Here is a 16,256-nt window from a genome sequence, read left to right as displayed (position 1 = left end):
TGTCACTGCAGAAAATTGAAACCAATTAATTCTTACCTGAAGTAGATAGACTACTGGCAGAACCATTTTTAAACAGTAACTGAGAAGAAATCTCTGAAAAAATATAGTGTTCAGTACTGATCCTAAAACTGGCACATGAGGGATCCAACTATAGTTTCTCTACCTATTTACCAAACACGAACAGAGCAGGTAGCCATTTTAGGACGAGGAAAAGAATCAGCCCTCATTTAGGTTGGCGTCCTATCCTGAGGTTTTACATTATATTTCTTGTAGAAATCTGAAGTCTCTGCCTAAGTGACAGAGTGGGTAGAATATTTTTCATCTCTCTGTAACATTTTCTAGGGTTTAGAAGTTGGTGCACACATCCCCAGATTAATAGAGATTCTGTGCAATAGATGTAATAAGTTTAACCTATTTATAAATGTCCTTGATGGAGAATTTGAAGATTATTCTTTAGGAAAACCAAGAGAAAAACAGAGGATGGAAGTGGAAACTGTTTGAGTCTTTTATAAGCATTGGTTTTAAAGTGAACCTAAATAGACATGAGGAGGGTAACTTGGCCTCTTCCTTCCCTTGAGGATCATCAGAACCCTGATCCACTTAGAGAATGAAAATCTCTTCAGCGTGACTGACCCTTTTCCTGAGCAGGTCAATCATCCATGGAGCTGAGTGAGTAACTTTCCATGGATCATTAAGAATAGATATAACTGATAATGATTAGCTAAATTATTTCTTCTCTAAATCTAATGATCTGTGAGGTGAAAAGTGTGGACTTCAGGCTAGGAGAAGGAAAACTAGATGGAGTGATTTGACTTCACAATGAAAAAGACTTTGCTCTTCAGAGTTTACATTTCTGAAGTTTTTTAGATATGTGACTGAGATAAACAGTCAAAGAAAAATCAAAACAAATGTTTTGTAGATTGAATATTAGATGTATAAGAAAACTAAAGTTTCTTTAGAGTAGCAAGGTCTTAATCCTAGAATTACTGAAAGTGAGAGAGCTCTGCATGTGAGGAAATTGTGTAGATCATCAAGTTCTAGTTCCCTTGGAGGTTGCTGTACGTAGGGAAACTGGTACCTTAATCTTTGTATTAAAAAAACACTAAGATATGGCTGCAGATCTGTTATGGATTCTCAGGGTTTGGATCATGTGAGAAATAATGGTACTGAAGAGATGTGGTATATCTCGTACAGTATTACTTGGAATATTTAAAAAATTCCTGGGTATAGTTTGGAAAAATGCTAGGAATAATGCTGGTTCCAACTTATTCCTAGGGGTGACTGCTGAAATGTTACAAAATAACTGTCAAACCAGCAAACTTTGATGGTTTATGTAAATGCTAAGGTAAATTATAAATGTCTTTGTAAAAAACCTTCTCCCCTCTTGGACTTGGACCGAGCAATCCAAAGCCTACTCAGCTGAAATTAAACGGAAAGCTAAAAGCAGACCCTCTAACTGCTTCACAGTTTCATAAGAGTAAATTTAACAATATAAGAAAGTTACTGAAGTCAATTCATTTGAGAATCTTGGGGCAAAAACTGACTGAAAAACTTGGCATTTTCATAACAGAGAAGTGCAAAAGCTATCTCATATGTGGACTCCAAAGAAGGGGAAAAAAAGACTATGAGGTCCAGATCTACTTAGATGACATAATACTCTCAGAAAGGATTTGAGGCTTCAAAGAATGGGAAAAGAACGGACTGATCAGCAAAAAAGGATGTATTTTAGAGGTTTGGAGATAAAGTGAAAAAAACCCCAAGAATTCAAGCTGGGGTAGACCTTGCAAAGGATAGTAAGACTACCATTCAGAGGTTCTTTGGACACATGGATAAGAGAAAAAAGAAAGAAGAAATGGATTATGAAATTGAAAGGACAGGTTGTGCCAAAAAAAAAAAAAAAAAAAAAAAGACAAAAGAAGATCTTTTTTTGGGTAAGATGGTGATCTAGACAGAGAAAATACAATAGAACCAAGTTGTCTCAATTTCCATGAAGTGTTTGATATGGTCCGACATAGGAAATTCAGTTAACTCCATAGTGTACCAGAAGTTTAAAGCAAGTAGAAATCATTTCAGGACAATCTAGTTTCATTAATCATCTTGACAGAAAAGGCAGGAGAGTTCTACTAAAATATATTGTGACAAGTAGTTGAGAACCAATATAGAAAAGAATTTGAGAAGAGTTGAATATGCTTGCAGATTAGAACAATAAGAATAAATCAAATACATGAAATACAAATGAATGATTAATTTAGGCGTTCAGGTGACCTCCTGTGTTCCACTTCCTTCTGAAGGGAATCTGGATTCTGAAATCAAATTCTGGAACAAGACAACAAATTTTAGTGAGAATAGGACTGTTAGAGACTGAGATGGAAAATTTCACCTATGTGACACAGGGGAAGGACCTCTGTATGATATTAATAAGAAATGTGATATAAATGTCAGGAAGGCTAATGTGGTTTGTACATATACCTTAGAAGGTAGTCCCAACAGGTCAGGCCACTGTGCAGCAGCCCCACAGATAGAGGAAGATCTACTTTTAATTTTTTCTCAGGCATTTTATGAAAGTGAACATAGAGTATAGTAGTAGATTTTGTCTGGCATTCTTGAATTCTGTGAAATGTGATCTTTGGGTTTGCTGCAATGACTTGGAATGTATTTGACACACTACAGCTGAGAAACAGACTTAGTAAGTCCTGAGAACCTTTTGTTAATTGCCATTTCGAAGTAAATTCAAATTGAAAATATGAGGCTGAATAACTGAAGAGCGAAAAAAACTTGACTCCCCCCCGCCCCCCGGATATGTATGTGTGAATTAAAATCCATAAGCCTCTGTGTCTCTGAAAAGTTTAAGCACTGAGACACAGTAAATATGTCCATTTGCAGTTTCAAAGGAACAGCCACAGCATCTCAATAATGCTACAGCTTAGGTACAAAATATTGTTTGCTACAGCATGCAGTAAAATTTTTTTCTGACCATTTTGGACTAGCAACATATTGGTCCAGTCTATACAGACTATGCAAGATAATTTAATCTTGAATTCTTATAATTAACATCAATTACTTCCCTCATTGCTTGGAAATATGCAGCTGTACTTTCAATGTAGATATACACTATCATAAACAAAATACTGGGAAAATGATAGAGTGGAACCTCTTATTCAAAGTCCAGACACCCCAGCTGAAATACGTTATATTTATTCACAATTTGGGTGCCAGACTCTCTGTCGTGCCACCTGAACCCTGACCTAGAATGACCACACACTAGTCATGCAAAAAAGTCTTTTATCATCCCAGCTTCTTCAGTCTTAGAACAAAAGTTGTCAATTATGTCATTTAAATATGTTGGGCATGGTGAATAATTGCCTGTTAAGACTAGTCTTTAAGGTGAGAAATAGTCGTCTCTGAACTCAGAAGACAGAAAATGAGACTCCCAGTCCCAATCTCCTTTAATTTACAATGTTCTTTATTTCCCCCTCTCCTGCCTCCAGAAGGGCATTCAGCTACATTATCAGGACATGCACACTTCTGGTAGTGAAAGGTCACTGATTAATTCACTCTACAACACAGTGCTTTGTGAACTTTTGAGATGTAAATTCTGTTGTTACGCTTGTTGGAGAACATGTAACTGGAAAACATAAGCCTGTTCCAACCTAAACCATCAATGCAAAAGGACAAAAAAGAAGGATTCTTTCAAGAAGCATCACTAATTAGGTGAATGAAATTAATCAGCAAAGGGCCTGATCTGCAAAGTTGCTTTGCTTGTAACATGCTGAAGAGCTTCTACCCCCTGGTTCTCAGTGAATCATGTTTTTCTAAGCACAAGAATTGCAACTTGTGCTTGCAATCAGGATTATTTTGGTTTTATGAAAGGAAAACAAAGAAAAAAAGGAGAAAAAAATCTGATGATGAAAACTAACAAGTGCAACTGTACTCATTTCATCGGGGTTGGCTCTAATTGCCTTGTCTCCGTTTTTTGGGGGAACAGATTGCAACAGTAATGCTTTGCATTTAAAAGGCAATATACTGAAAACATAACTGTATTTCATGGCATTTGCTAAACTTTCGGTTCTGGACAGATGCATGTTAGGCTCTTTTGTGCAGGTCTCGTAACATTAGACCAAAGTGTTTTTAAGCTTCCCCAGACCAACGTAGTTTCTCTTTTCTGACCTCTTAATCATATTTCTGGGTACAGACTCTCAGTTTAAAGCCAGGACAGGGACATTTTATTTTATAGTAAATATCTCAAAAGATAAGTGCTAGATCAAGCATGTAACATATTTCAAGAATGGCACCAAAATTACAATTTTTTTCCTTAGATAGCACAGGAAATAAACAGAACCTAGATAACTCAATAAAACACCTCTATGCAATTCCTTTCCTCAGTTTGCTTGCTTCTCAGTGTCCTACATTTAGGTCGGTGTCATTTCTGAATTCCAAATCCCCTTTCCTGATCACAGGTTCTCTACACCTTTGATTCTCTCTTTCCTTGATGAATGTCTTTTGTCTTTGTGAGCATTGACATTCCATTTCTTTGATATGGTTTCCTCCAAGTGAAGTCCTCTGAAAAGAAAGTGTACCTACTTTAAACTCACGGCTAGTTTTTTAACCGTGTTTAGATAATTAAAGATATAAGAAAACTATCAAACTATCTTAAAAAGAAGTTAGTTTCATTCCTTCTCAGTTGAAGTCTGATCACATGACTAAAAAATCATTTGTATGATGGCACACAAATGCAGTTCTCAAAGGCTTTAGGCCAAGGCCTATAGATGGGACTAAGAATACAGAAAGATGATCATAATTGTACAATCTTCTGGATAGAATTCAAATGCTGTATAAACTGTACAATTTCACTAATCTGGCACAAACAGTACCTCTTCTGCTTTTCTATACCAAATAAGACAGGACTTAAACTCATGCAGGAGGAGTTCTTATAGATTCCTGTGGAAGCTGCTTTTAAGAACACTTTCTGGTGAACAGACTCTGCTCCAGTGATCAGGGCGAAAAAAGCTCCTATAGTGAGGACACACCTGATTCAGCATGGACAATGAAAGGAGGAATTTACAAAGGAATAGAGCTGTTTCATGTATTAGACTATATATGTCTCTATTGACTTGTAGGAGATGTCTACACACACAAGACTAACAATGTAAAATATGTGAATGCACAATGGTATCTCTTAGACCCAGTTTAATGTGGTTCCTAAAAAACAGTTAAACAACAGATGGTTGTCTTTTCTGCAGTTGAAACTCAGTGATTTCTTTATTTTGAATTAAGCTTTCTTGAAACTATGCAATTACTATCTTGTTAAACCACTGAAGATTTTTCATGAAATCAGTGTGACCTTTTATTTCCTCCTTTCATGGCAAGCATGTTTCCATCTTATCATAGATGAAATTATAAAGGGTAGAGAAGCTCTCTTAGCATATAAATGAGTAGCCAGAAGAAAGAGGTTTGGGTCCTCTGAATCTTTAGTTTATTCTGCCGCGATGTAAATGCATTTTAATTAATCAGATTAATCAGAAGTTAGGTTTAGGGCAGCTGGTTCAATGTTTTTCACTGGTCATGATAAGCCAATTTATAAATTTTGTTTAGGAAGTGGGTTTTTTTTTTTCCCATTACGATTTGTGGATTTAAGAGCAGGGAGAGAGCTGTGACACAGGATGAAAGAAAGGATTTCAGAATAACACAGTCTTTGTTTAGCACTGGAAGGCATTAGGTGCTATTGGGCAACAATGATGGGACCTGGTAAGTAAAGATGGGCATAAAAACCAGCTACAACATCAGCCGCATTCATGTGATGTTCCAAAAAAACCAGCACATCTTCACTACACCAAGGCCATGGGACATTGAGGTATGGATGAACTTTTGACTTCTAGGAACAAAGAAAGATTAAAAGTAAGTGATTCTTATTTTTAAAATAGGATAATATTCTTTATGTTAAATTATTATACCTGAATTCTCTGAAATTAGAAATACTTTCCAATTCATGAGTATGTAGCTAAGTAATCTGCGTGTGAGCAAGCAGGAATCTCCCACCTCTCTTTTCATGCTGCTGACCAGCTTCCTCATTTCTGTGTTGCAGGAGCCTTTGCTTCAGACATTACTCTGTTATGTTCCGTTGACTTCAAAATATGTCTTTAAAAACCGCAATGTAATATCCAGCACCTGCAAAATATTGTGAAGTATTAGGAACAGTTGTAATGAAAACTGACTGCAAGCGTCATAACAACAGGTGACATTATTCATAACCTACAGTTATAACAAGGTTATGATGTAAACTCAGTGATCATAGATGAAATAAGCCAGCTACAAATGTGAAAATATCCTGAACTTTAGAAGTAATACAACCAAATATAATAAATCTTGCCTGCAAATGTAATAAGGCCCTTAACTGAAATGTAATAAAATCTATCAACAGCTGCAATGTATATGGAACATATTATATAGCTTTACTATGAATTATACCCCCTGCTGTTTATGGACTCCACAATGTCATGCTTTGTCTTCTTCCAGAAAATCAAGTGCTACGGGACTAAGTGTTTTCCAATTTATATTAAGTATGACAGTGTGTTAATACAAAAATGTTGAGGGTGAAAATGAAATTTTGAATCCAGATGTGCTCCTTCATCATCCTGCTAGCATAAGAGAAAGGATGTGGTCTACCACATGTGGCTCAAACACTTCCTCAGCTAGACAAGGTAGGAACCAAAATGGATGTTCTGGGTAACTAATCTGTTCCTCTACTGCTAGCAATATAAATATGTACACAAAGAAAGAAGGAATTTTGATGAGTGATGCGGCAGGGGGAAAGTTCAATCTGACTGGTCTTTATATGCCTCTCTTTTTTGGCTTCTGAAATTTCATTTGAGGAAAATATATATCACTTCCTAGCAAGTGCCAGTTGTGACTTCTTTACTGGAGTACTGTCCCAACAAATGAACAGGAAAGACCGATGTGATGTGGCTGACTGGTTGCCATCTGTTTGTGATAATCTTGTGCGCCTCTACAGTTTCTGAAATGACAAAACACTCAGGAGAAACCTAGAAGGTTGTATGTTAAATGAGCAAAGGGGAGGTTTTGATGGTTTTGTTGTGTGCGGGGGTGATCTGATCTTCAGTAGTGCTAAATCCTTTGCTATGGACAACTTACCTCTGGATGTCATGATGATTTTATACCAACCCATTCCAAACATGAATGTTTTCTTTGAGAATGCAGTGTACACAAACAAAACACCATATGTTTTCAAAAGCTGTTTATATTGTGCCATCTCCAGCCATGCTGCTGTCCCTGATTTGCTTTCTGTCCTTTTGTGTTACGGATACAAATGTGGTGCTATATGAAAGCAAAATGTTAAGTGTAGGCTTCTGACACTTCCAGCAGCACACAGCTTACTACAAATATCACAATAAATGAGCTTAACAATGTTATCTCTTAAAAACCAAGTTATTAGAGAACACTTTTGGTAGATCTTAATCGTGGATTAAAGTATCTTGCATATACCAAGAAGGAATTGATACCTGCAACATCTACCTTTTAAGGTTGTTGTAAAGAATATTGTTGCAGCTCTGTAAGTACAAAGGGAGAAACGAAGTTATCTGGCAAAATTTGAACTATGAACTTCTACAGGACATTTTCTTTTTTAAACAAAATAACTATGGGCCTAAATCCCATTTTGTACTTCTGTACATATATTAAGGTGCTTGTGTAAGTCCCACTGGATCTCAGTAGGCAGAATTTGAAATTAGGAAAATAAAATAAAGTTATATTAAGTTACTGTAGAGAAGAAACAGTAAAAATGACTAGTAAATTTTCAGAAAAGAAAATTATAGGAAAATTAAGAAAACTCATTTGTTTTGTATTTTTAAAGTTAATATAATGATTACTTGCAACAAAAGGAGATAAAAAATTTTCGGTTGCTTTATGTTTTTTTGACAGTGCCCTTTAAAGGCTATCACTACCCTAGTTCTTGCTTTCATTTGAAGATCCATCTGGGTTTAATAACTATTTTCTGTTTTATTGTATTTTGATTTCCAATTTGGAGTTGTGGAAGACAAATGACTACTTTACTAAATTAAGCCCATATCTATTTATTTCACAAATGGTATTCCAAAATAACTCTAAATCATTTGTGAACAAGTCACATACAGTACACTGGTTATTTGGATAATATTTCAGTGAAATTTGCTCAATGCTTTCAGTATAGTTCTTAGGTTTTAACATATTTTTAACTCTCAAACATTTAGGAGGTATGAAGTAGGGCTGAGAAGATAGGTGAGGTTTTTTTGAAAAGTGAAACAGTTGGAATTATCCTTGCACAAAGAGTGGTGGATACATAAGCTCAGTGAAATCATCTGTCAAAAGTTCAAATTCAAAGGTCATGTCTATCACTACTCTTCTAGGATTCTTCTAACTTTATTGCTCGACATAGATGTGTCCTCTGTGAGTTGTCATGATTGCAGTCACATTTTACCTTTCTGCTTAATACTTGACTAACAAAGGACTTGGTGCTCTGAAAGAACAGTGATCTAAACTTCACAGCCTTTTTTGGGAGGTAATCCAGGTATTGTTAAACTTGTTTTGTAGATATGTTGATTAAGGCACAGAGAGTAAAGACCGTGAAACAAAATCCACTGAAACCTTTAGATCAGTGACTAATGATTTCCCAAAGACACTGATCAACACATTGAAAAGGCTAAAAATGGCATCCAGAAATGTGGATTTCAGTATCCCATATTCCAATAGTAAAACTTCTTTGGATTAATTTCACAATTACAACCCACTGTATTCAGGAGCAATGGCGCACCTTAAACAGTGTAGAGCATGGGTGGGAATAGGGGGCTGCCTCTAGTGATGGTCTGATACAAAATATTCCCTCCTGGAGCAGAACAGGAGCTCCAAAGGCATTGTCATTCCAAAAATACATTTCTTTGCTTCCCATCCAAAGAAACAGAAGAAACACAGCTGCACTACAGTGCAATGCACTCCAGAAGTTCAGGGGCATCCTCATGAGACGTCACATTTTCCTAGACCTCTTTGGGGAGGTGTAACTACTCACCACTCCTGACTCCCAGCTGACATGAAACATAGTGGAACATTGAATGAAATGCACAGCGCCGACATTTCAAACCTCTGTGCCAGAAAATGGAACACCTGCACTGGACAATAGGAAGTGGATGATTAGAGTCAAGCAAATTTGTCAATTTTTAAGCATGATACTTTACTCCAGCTCCTACAAATGAAAGCCATAAATGAAAGATGATGGCAATGAGAATCCCTCCAAACCCTACGTGTATGTAACAACTTAGTTATACTCTTTAGTCACCTGTGTTTTGATGAATGTGTTGGGTTTTTTTTTTTTTTTAATGAGGTGAAAATATGGAAGAATTTGAAAGCTCTTACCACTTAAAGCTCCTCCTAAAGATAAATGATACCTAAATACAACCAAAAGAGAGGGATTATGAAAATTCCCTAATGGCAGAGTTTCTATATCTACTGTCAATAGTAATTGTTGAAATATTATGGTTCAACATTTAAATTTAAACCAGGAATCCCTAAACACTTGTAGCAACAAAGAATATTCTGAAAATGAAACTTAGTTATTATCCTTGTCAAAGAGTAACACATAAAATGTAAATTTTACCCCACAAGTTAGTTATAGGAATGATAATGGTAATCTAATGATGAATTACTGTAGTAAGTGGAGTTTTATTAACTTAACTGACATTTGCTGGCGACCAATTTCAGCACAACATGCCATTCCATTAGGTTCTTTTCTGTTTCTTATTCTTAAGGTTGCAACATCTGGATGTTGTAGCATAGTGACAATATGAAATTCTTCAATGTACGAAATGGTTTTTTTGATACTTTTCAGTTTTGCAATTATAAAAAAAATGGAAACTGTCCTTTGTTCCTAACTGGAAAGCTGTTATTATTACTAAGTTAAGCAGGTACTTGCTGTGATCTAGAGCAATGCTAAAATATTTCTAATTTATGTTATTTTTAAGGATTTACATTTGTCAAATCTAGCTGGAACCTGATAGGGAATTAATTTTACACTTTGTTCCTTGAGATCATAATAGTGACTTCTTTCATTTTTGACATATGGCACTATATTATAGATAGAGCTTGTGATGTGGAAAAGCAAAGGTCTTTCTAAATTTCTTATAATAGTGTTGTTTGTGTATGATCATATTCCCTCTTTCAGATGGATAGTGCTAGCAGTCATGTGTGAGTGGGACACTTACACATACTCAGGTCATGATGGCAGCTGCCTTCTTTCCCTTGCTCTGGCAATGTCTCTCACAATGTACCAAGTTACTCTTCTCTACCATTAATTAATCCTTTATATTTATATTTATGCGTGTATAAGTATACGTATGCATATATATGTATGTGTATGTATATATGCACAGCAATACTTACACACCACTGCATATATATCCAAGTACATTTACATGTTGTTGCTATGGCAGGATCCTGCTAACATCTGAGAAATAAAAAAAATAAATACCACCAGAGGGCTCACAAGCTATTTTATTTTTGATGTCAACAGCTGTCTAAACCAATGAGCGCTGACACTTACACCTTTCCTGGGATTCAATCTCCCATGTTTTTAATGTTTCTGTGCAGATATCAAGATGTCCAGATACCAAGGTGAGGGTGCATTATACCATTCATCTCAATACTATTATCATTTTTCTGCTGAGTAGAAGTGTTCACTCTCAGCCTGGAGAGTTTACTTCTCTGTGGAAAAGCAATTGCTGCCTCTAGTTTAGATGTGCTTGGAGTATAATATATGTAACATATATTTATAGCCTATATAGTGTACATGCAAACAAGCTGATGGACACATACTTAGAATATAGTCCTGTAATCTGTTCGAAGACGGATGTGGGTGTAGGTACATGAGTTGCCTATATTAAACAACATTTTTAAAAAGGTATTCACATGACATACTGCTTCCTCTTTTATGAACTGCATATGTATTTCAGTGCCCAGGTCAGCCACCTCTGCCTTAAGAAATAATTCTGATCACAGAGCTTTTCTGTGGCAGAGAGCTTGCTGTTCCTCTAAATCCCTCTCAGGGACACCTGTGTAGAAGTAGGCTGGCAGCAAAAATGCAAACCATACGGCGTATTGACCATATGCTAAAAAGTAGGAACAAGGAAGACTGTACATAGGAGAATGACACTATTATAAAAATAAAGGCCTTAAATGGCAGGTTTGAGAGAGAAAAGGCAAGGAAAAGAGAATCCAAAATCAGATAGAACGACAGAACTGACTGCATATATGCACAGATCAACAGTGACCGTAAAACCCTTTCTGCAGGGCATAACGTGGGAAAGTCTGAGAGATTCGTCTTCACTCGTTGAAATCTAGCCCCAAATTTTCTCCAGTCCCTTTATTTCCTCCCCATAACCACCAGCATCCCTCCCTCTGTAGCTCTTATTCTCCCTTCCTTCTCGGTTTTATTCTTTCCTTGTGATCTACCGAAGCTGGCTTTGCTCTTAAACCTCCCTTTGATTTCTCTGCTTCTCTAATTCCTTTCCTTCCCTCTTTGTTTTCATTCCCTTTGCTTGATGCCAGAGCCTGTATTTTCAATTCTTCCCACCCTTGTGCTCTCAGCTCCTCACTCCCCTCTCAGTGCTCTCCACCTGACTAATCCCCAGTACTGGCTCCTTACCAAAAGCACTACTTCCACTTCTGTTCTCATGCTGTCAAACACATCTGGAATAAACTCACTTCCTCAGCATAAACATAATTCTCTTATCTGAGCTTGTCTAAAGATTTTTACTTTTTCTCCTGAATGAACTCTTAAGCTGCAAATTGCTTATCATTGCTCTCTACCTTATAGTTCACCCTAAAATCTTCTGCCCTCGGCACTCTGTCTCCTCCCACAAAGTGTCGCCCCCCCCCCCCCCCCCCCCCCCAATCTTTCCCACCTCCTCCCTCAGCTACTGCATTTTTCTGTGTCTATGCTCATTTTGGCCACAGTTGATCTGTGGCTGAGGACCCATGACACACATCATGCAGGACAGCTGTGCTGCCAGACCTGTTTGTTCCATTTATGACAGTCACGGAGTATCCTCCAGTATTCTGGGTGCCACTACATCCCCAGGTCCCTGTGCAAACTCCAGTGGACTGAAGAGGAGCTCCTTTAAATAACATGCAGAGATGGCACAGGTCATTTCTATGATGCTGCCTCCTTGTGTAAACCCTCTGCAAGATTTGAGTGTGCAGCATCCTTCAACACCATTAGTGAATTCTGCTCTTAGTGACTGAATCCAGTTATCAGACCTCTAGAAACTCTAAGTAACAAAGAGATATGAATATTAACCCAAGAATAATGTTTGACTTCCTTAGCATTTTCATTAGGTTTAATTAACCATTAAGAAAAAAAATAATTCTCTATACAAATATTCCTATTCAGTTATCTTTAAACATTCTGTTTCCATCTGCTTTTCTTTTACAGCAGACATAATAAGAAGGTGCTTAAAACTTGCTTTTATTAAGAGTATGTAATTGAAACCACTTCAAAACAAGACTTAGGAAAACATAAACTAGATGATGACCATTGACTACAATTTCATTTGAGTTGAAAGACTTAATTGCTATACAAGTTGAACGGACAGTACTCAACCCAAATGACTGATTTTTTTTTTTTTTTAAACTCTAATTGGGTTTATCTCAGATTCCTTGGTTTCCACAGATGCTTTGGTTCACATGGTAATAATTCACAAGAACAGAATATATGAGCTTGTTTTTCTGAATGGCTATGATATTTGTAACCATAAGACTTTGGTACTGTGGGTTGTTGCTACTTAGCTTTCTTACACGTCTCAAGGAAAATAAAAACATAGATCCAGGGAAGAAAAATATTTGATTGGGAGCAAAAACATTGAATGCATTTACAACTGAACAGTGATATGAAACAAGAAATAGTCGTTTCACCTGCAGTGGCTTCTATGAGTGATATATTTATTTCCTTTCCTGCGGAGGTGATTGTATCTTTAGTCTAAATTTTCACAACGCTTATGACATCTAAATTTTCCATGAGGAATCTGTCTAGCTTCTGTCCATATTTTGCACCAGTTCAGGTTTGAATGTAATTCTGGATAAAATGGTGGTCTTTGTTTACATTACTTTGGTGGTATTTATTTAAAAATGCCACTCATGAACAGAAAAGATGAAAATGTTAGAATCTAGGGAGAGAAAGAATTTTCTCTAAATTTGCAGTTAGTCCAATTTTAGCCATTACCCATGTTGAAGTTAAATTATATTAGATGGGAAAAAATAAAAAAATAATGCAGGCTAGGTACATAGAAATCTTCTTGACCTGGACTCCTTTGTTACAAACATCATCCAGCAATTAATTTGCTGTTGTTCTTTTAATCATGTTCTGGCATGCACGCACTTTTAGCAGCCAAGTATTACACCAAAAATCCACTTGGTATATGCAAGGTGGATGCATAAGCTAGTAAAAGAGTAAGTACAAAAAGTGGCATACAAGAAAGTGGAGTAAAAGTTACAACACATGGTCTGCATTGGATGACACTGAACTAACAGTAAAGTATGTGATAGTAATTTCCTGGTCTGATCCCTTAGCTTAACATCTTAATCCTTTGCCTTTGTTTCAGACAGATTTTGTGGTCTCTGGAGCTCAGTGTATTAAAAATATCCTGGTCTTGATTAAGACAGTTGCTTAAGATAATGCTGAATATAAGCACATAGTCATGAAGAAGTTAGTTTGAAGATTTAGCTCCTTTGCTTATATCACATCTTAGCTGAATTGGTTAGCCCACTGAACTTCTGATATGACCTATATTGGTCATTTGCTTTTTAGGGCCACAAAAAATGCTAAGGCACATTTTCACCATGTTCATATGCTCTCTTAAATCAACTCCCATTGATCTGGTAAAGTGAAATTCCAAGGGTAAACATCAGTATAAATAAAATGGAAGCTGGAGCAGGAAATAAAATTGGATAGAGGAGAGTAACATGCACAGAACATGACAATGGTCAGTGACAGATTTACCAGAGGGCTTCCTTTTTCTTTCCTTGCATTACTGCTTCTTTTTGTGGTATGTCCTCTGCGTCACCTGGCTGGGAGGCAGCCATATCCCTGGGCAGCCACTTGTCACTGTAAGTGTCTGCATCCAGCTCAACAGTCATCAAGCGATAAGCAGCACTGCTTTTTAAGCCTAACTGAAACACTTCCAGAGCCCACACTTCTGTAAAATACTTTTTCTCTGTATATATAACTTATATTTGTATATGTAAAAGGTATCATTAGGAATTGGATTTTTTTTGTTGTTTATAGGTGCATTAGAAACTATTTTGTTAGTCAAATAAGAAAAAATATGCTGAAGCCATAGTAGTAGTGCAATCCTTTCAGAGCTATAGGTATTTTCAGTGCCATCTGTATACTATTTAATATGACATTACTAAATATTTCTCATAATCTTTTCCAGTAGTCATTTTTTTTAACCTTTGTATCACCAGGTTTGTTACTTTTCTTTAAAGGAAGAAATCACACTTTAATTAGTAACCATTGTTACAGAGAGTTCTGCAACCAAGGAAACCTGGAAATAGTGTAATGAAGTAGAATGATGACATTGTAAATTTCAAAAGTTTAGCCGAATTCAGACTTTACATTGAATTTGTCATATTTGCCACTTGCTTTGTAAATTAAACTATGGAATGGTCTCCTCCTGGCTGCTTTTTTCAAATATCATAGGTGATTTTTGCACCTCAGGAACCACTACCACTACTGTTGGAGAAAGAGATTCCAGCACAAAAGCTTGGAATCATTTTATTTAAGGTATGACATATGAAGAAGGATAACAAAAGATTCTGAGATCAAGATAATAACGAGCAGGGTTTTGTGTCAAACATTTTTATGTCTAGGGCTCTGAGATAAAATTTGTTTTATACTGCATTGTATTGTTAATTGAAAAGTATTAGCAATCTTCTGTTTATCCTGCTTTTGAATCTGGAATGAGGAAATGGGAAATGCAAAATTATTAATGATTGATGTCACCTGAGCTAGTAAAAAACAAGAAGTATCTTTGAATGTAATTCTCTAAGGCTATTGTTGATTTGTGTGATTTAATTAGAACTCATAGCTTGCAAAACACTTTATCAAAGCAATTCAATTTTTTTTTCTTATACTTAAATGTCTGTCAGCCTACTCTAGTTAAATTGACTTTTGATGGTGAATTTGCATCACCGTTTGTGATTTGTGTGATTTGTCATCCCTGCATTCCTGCAAACCTGACTGATCTGCAAACATTCCAAAGTTTTAGTATTTCCTCTGAATGGTTTGGGTTATGGCAATGTTTCAGGATTTAGATTGTAAACTCCCTGGTTTACAAGGCCAGTCTGAGTTTCACACTTGTATAGCATGTAACTCCAGTAGGCCCTATTTGGATATTTTAGGCACGATTGCAAGGGAAATATTAATACTAGTTGCTGCTTGCAGGTGTAACCTAAGGAAATGAGAACAGATGAAATGCCCTACTGGGTTAGAGCAACAATCTGTGTAGCTCAGTGCTCTGTCTCCAGACATGGCAGCAGGCAACTCTATTTGGGGAGAGCATGTGAGTCTGCCTACTCTCTGCACAGCGCTCTTCCCTTCCTGCCCCAGCACCCATAGCTGGTGGGTTAAGGATTGTAGAGGATAGCGTCTGTTGTTTGCTTTAGTGTTTTTCTGTTGTTGATGTGGTTTGAACTCCTTCCCGAAGGAACTTCTACAAGTTCACCACTGGCTGTGCAATGAAGTGCCTTCCTTTATCTATTACGATAAGTCAACCTGTTACTTTAACTGAGTGCTGCTCACTTGTACTACTATGGGCTTCAGTCAGTAACAGTTTCACATTTGCCTTATTCACTGCTCATTTAATGGCTGATGACATTGTGATGCTCAGTGTATAAATCCCAAGGTGGGAAATCACAGTGCAGTGCTCATGCAGGCCAGTAATGTCTCTTCCCCTAATCTAGCAGCTCAATATCTCTCATTCATTTGCATAAGCTTAACTATTCAAGATGAACTGTTTTGCACATTTTGAGTGGGATAGAGTTAATTTTCTTCACAGTAGCTAGTATGGGGCTATGTTTTGGGTTTGTGCTGGAAACAGTGTTGATAATACAGGGATGTTTTAGCTATTGCTGAGCAGTGCTTACACAGAGTCAAGGCTCCTCACCCCACCCCACCAGTGAACAGGCTGGGGGTGCACAAGAAGTTGGGAGGGGACATG

Source organism: Pelecanus crispus, chromosome 4 (assembly GCF_030463565.1).
Source record: "Pelecanus crispus isolate bPelCri1 chromosome 4, bPelCri1.pri, whole genome shotgun sequence".
NCBI lineage: Eukaryota > Metazoa > Chordata > Aves > Pelecaniformes > Pelecanidae > Pelecanus > Pelecanus crispus.
The sequence above is the reverse complement of the archived record's forward strand: the minus strand, read 5'-3'. Positions refer to the sequence as shown.